Source organism: Hylobates moloch, unplaced genomic scaffold (genome assembly GCF_009828535.3).
Source record: "Hylobates moloch isolate HMO894 unplaced genomic scaffold, HMol_V3 SCAFFOLD_6, whole genome shotgun sequence".
Classification (NCBI taxonomy): domain Eukaryota; kingdom Metazoa; phylum Chordata; class Mammalia; order Primates; family Hylobatidae; genus Hylobates; species Hylobates moloch.
This window is the reverse complement of record NW_026652281.1, coordinates 21,149,564-21,154,539: the sequence shown is the minus strand read 5'-3', so window position 1 is coordinate 21,154,539 and position 4,976 is coordinate 21,149,564.

The window sequence follows — 4,976 nt, the reverse complement described above, 5'->3', positions numbered from 1 at the left end:
ATAGGGAAATTTGGGGGCAGTGAAACTATTTTGTACCATATTATAATGGTGGATATATGAATCATACCTTTGCAAAAACCCATAGAACTGTAAAACACACAGAGTGAACCTTAATGTAAACTATGCATTTTAGTTAAAAATAATGCATCATTAGTTCATTAATTGTAACAAATTTACTACACTAATGCACAATGTTAATAATATGAGAAACTGTGATTGGGGTGATAAATAGAAACCCTCTGTATCTTCTGCTTATTTTTTCTGTAAACCTAAAACGGCTCTAAAAAATAAAGTTGATTAATTAAATAAGCAAGAGAAAGAGGGTTTTGGAGCCTAACAAAGATTCAAATCCTGGTTCTCTCACTTATAATTTGTGTGGGCTTCTGCCCTTACATTTTAGAAATTGATTTTTTTTTCTCATCAGAAAATGAAGATAAAAATATTTACCTCCTAGAATTATTTTGGATTTGAGTGAGCTAATACATGAGAAGCTCCAGAGAGAGCCTGTTACACAGTAGACATTCAGCATTTATTAACTCTTCTAGCTTTCCCTTTCTTTATGAACATTAGTACTTGATAGTTACTAAACAATGTAGGAGAAGATGGGCAAGAAATCGCCAGGAGCAGTAGCAGAAGCAAAAGTGTAGTCGAAGATGCCAGAGATGATCTAACAAGGAGACCAACTTTTGAGGCTGCATGACATAAAAAGCATTCCTGTGAATAAGAGAATATATTAAGCAAATGAGGCACTGAACTGGATTGACATTTATACACTATGTGGCATTTGAAAATGAACAGTAAGCTATCTTGTGAACTGACACTTCATCTTTGAATATTCCCCTCTCTGAGCATGCTTATGCAGTGCTGCCCAACAGAATGTTGTAAAATGGTGGAAAAGTTTTTGTCCACTGTCCAATATAGTAGGCATTCACCAAATGTAGCTAATTAGCACTTGAAGTGTGGCTAGTATGACTGAAGAACAAATTTATTTTATTTTATTATGTTTCAATTTAAATTTAAGTAGTTATATGGGGCTGGTTGCTGTCAAATTGGAAAGTTTAGACAGTCTTCAAAAAAATGATATGCATGTAGCAAGGAAAATTAGAAAATAATTTGACATGAATGAAAATGAAGACACAACATAATGAAACTCACAGGATGTAGCTAAAGCAGTGCTTAAAAGGAAATGTATAGCTGTAAATACCCATATTAAGAAAGAAGACAGACCTTAAATCAACAACTTAACATTTCACCTAAGACAGTAGAAAAGAAAACTAAATGCAATGTAAACAAGGAAGAAAATTAGAATTAGAGCAGAAATTAATGAAACAGGGCCTAGAAAAACCATGAAGAAAATCAACAAAACCAGAACTTTGTTTTTTGAAAGAATAGACAAAATTGACAAACCTTTGGCTCAACTGACCAAAGAAAAAAAGAGTAGACTTACCTTACTAAAATCAGAAATGAAACAGAGGACATTACCTTACATAAATGAAAAGGATTATGAAGGAATACTATGAACAGATAATAACAAGTGTTAACAAGGATTTGGAGTAATTGGAACTCTCATATTGCTGGTGGAAACCTAAAACGTTGCAGCCATTTATGAAAACAGACCGACAGTTGCTCAAAAGATTTAACATTGAGTTACTCTATGATCCAGCAATTAGACTCTGAAGTGTATACACAAGAGAAATGAAAACACATGTCCACATAAAAACTTGTACATGAATGTTCACAACACCCTTATTCATAATAACCAAAAAGTGGAAACAACCCAAATGCCCATCAATTGATGAATGGATGAATAAAATGTGTCTCATTCATACAGTAGGATATTTTTCATCATAATAAGAAATAAAGTACTGATACATGAATAAATTTTGAAAATATGTTAAGTGAAATACACCAGTCATAAAGGGCCCAATATTGTCTGATTCCATTCATTTCAAATAGGTAAATTGGAAAGGCAAATCTGTAGCAATGGAAGGCAGATTAATTGTTGCCTAGCACTAGGGATGAGGTCTGCTAGGGGTATGGGCAGGTGATGACTAAAGGGAATAGAGATTCCTTTTAGGGGTGGTGAGAATGTTCTAAAATTGATTACGGTGATGGATGCACAGCTCTGTGAACATACAAAAGCCATTGGATTGTATACTTTAAGTGGATGAGTTGTATGTCAACTATACCTCTTATAGCTGTAATTAAAAAAAAAAAAAAGCAAAGTGGAGGGAGCAATACTTCAGGCACTAACAATTTACAAAATTGTAGCTTCAGCAGTGGTTGTGCTTTGTTTCTGGGGTTCCTAGAAAACCCAACACCCTGTGTTCATAACAAAGTTTCCAGGTTTCCTTGGGCCAGCCCATCCCACCTTGTTAATTTCCTGCTAACCTTCAACTTAATCTCACCCTCAACAATACACGTATACAGGAATTGAACCTGTATATGGAGTCTCATGAAACAATAATTTTTTCATTTTGAGGGTAAAATTTTCTATTTTCTACTGCTGAAATTAAATTTACATTGCTTAATGTTTTGTCAAATTTGGATTTGATGATCATAATAACATGGTATTACAGTTGAAGTTTTGATTTGATCATTATTCTTCCAAAGATAACATGGATGCAAAATTTCATTTCTTAAATTTGTTTTGACTTTTAAAAATGCTTACACGGTCAAGGTTTTATGTTAGAATTTTGTACAAGTAGGATTTTTTACTGATTTTTAGTTGCTTCTTTAAGGAGAAATAAAATCTCATGACAAAATCAGACTATTGGAGTGTCTGGCAGTAGTTACAACAGTTGCCAAGATCTTTTTATGTCTGAAAACCAGAACAATTACCCTTAATATTGTAGTTTTATATTCTTACATCTTTGGCTCCTTGATTTGTTTTTCCAGCCAAAACCAGCGTTGGTGAGTAATGTAAGAAATTTGTTTTTTCCTTCCCACAAGCACTATTCCTCTCTGCAGTGGAATGGTAATCAGTCCTAACGCCTTATTCGTGTTTAATCTATATACGTTCCAGTGAGCATACCACTCGTCTACTGCTCTTTCTGATAGATGTTTCTAGTTATATAGGGCTTTGCTTTGCCTATATTCAGGTAGAAGTGTTCTGATATTCATAAATGAAGAAAGCCCACATTATCTCTTTTCTTTTCTTTTCTTTTTTATTTTTGAGATGAAGTCTCACTCTTGTCCCCCAAGCTGGAGTGCAATGGCACGATCTTAGCTCACTGCAACCTCCGCCTCCCAGGTTCAAGCGATTATCTTGCCTTAGCCTCCCGAGTAGCTGGGATTACAGGCGTTTGCAACCATGCCTGGCTAATTCTTGTATTTTTTAGTAGAGACGGGGTTTCACCATGTTGGCCAGGCTGGTCTCGAACTCCTGACCTCAGTTGATCCGCCCACCTCTGCCTCCCAAAGTACTGGAATTACAGGTGTGAGCCACCGTGCTGGCCCATATATTTAGTTTTACAAGAAGAAGCACCTGTCTTCATTAGATAGTGGCAGCAGAAATCCCACATTCAGAACATGAACTTCGCTTCACTGATTCCTTCATAGATTCCAACTTCACAAACTTCATATTCATTTCCAAGAGTATTCTTAAAAAGTCCATTTTATTTTGCTCCTCCAAATTTAATTGAAAATCATTGCTTCCTATAATGCTTCCTTGCTTCTCTTTGCCCAAATTTCTGAAAATATAGATCCCAGATTTGTCCACAGCTGCTAATTTTTATATTGCCCTGCTCAGATTGCTGCCACAGTGACTTAGTTTTAAGCTTGTCTAGACTCTGATTTTGACTCTCAGTTTAGATGTAAGAAGTTTAGATTGGAGATACAGACCAGAAGACTAGGAAGGGTCTTGGGAATCATATTAAGCCCATAAGTCAAGTAACACAAGTGTCTCATTTTAAAATTTAAAGGTAAATACTACCACCGAGAGTGATAGCTCACACCTGTAATCCCAGCACTTTGGAAGGATGAGGTGGGTAGACGGCTTGAGCCCAGGATTTTGAGACCAACATGGGCAACATAGTGAAACCCCCGTCTCTACGAAAAATACAAAGAAATTAACCAGGTGTAATGGGGTGCACCTGTAGTTCCAGCTACTTGGGAGCCTGAGGTGGGAGGATCACCTGAACCCAGAGAGGTTGAGACCACAGTGAGCCATGATTGCAACACTGCACTCCAGCCTGGGTGACAGAGTGAGACCCTGTCTCAAAAAAGAGAAAAGGTAGATACTACCAAAAATATGTAATCAACTGAAGTGAGATGGTAGCAGTCAGGAGAACCATGGGTGTATACTGATTTCATCTTTTCTCATAGTAGGGAATCAATAGATGCTAATACATAAAGTCAAATATGCAATATAAAGTAGTAGTTATAAATATAACCATTAGTACAAAAACATGAACTCTCCAAATTACCAGACAATACATACATATAGAAAATATTATAGATGATGTAACAAAAAATTATAAAAAGGAAAAAAATAACTGAAAACACAATATGAAATATATCAGATAAAAAGTAAACATATAGGCCATATAAATAAAGGTAAGTAGATTAACTCCTCATTTTAAAAAGTCTCAAATTAAATCATAAAGCAAAATGTAATTATATTTTCAAATTCAAGATATGTATCTAAGATAAAATAACTCAGGAAAAGAATGAAAACAAAAGAATGAGTAAAGGCCTATCAGACAAATGTAAAGAAAATAATAAAGGATACAATCCACTTCAACGATCTCATCATTATGTATATCTATGAATAAAGTAACCTCGTATCAACATACTTAAAGCAAAAATTACAGGAAACACAAGAGGAACTAGAAACACATTAGGTACAGGCAGTTTTAATGCCCATATCTCAGTTCATGACATAGCAAGTGAATAAAAAATAAGTCTGTAAATGGAACACATAAATAATGTAAGTAATAAGTTAAGTTTGCTAACTAATTGCTTTGCATGGAATT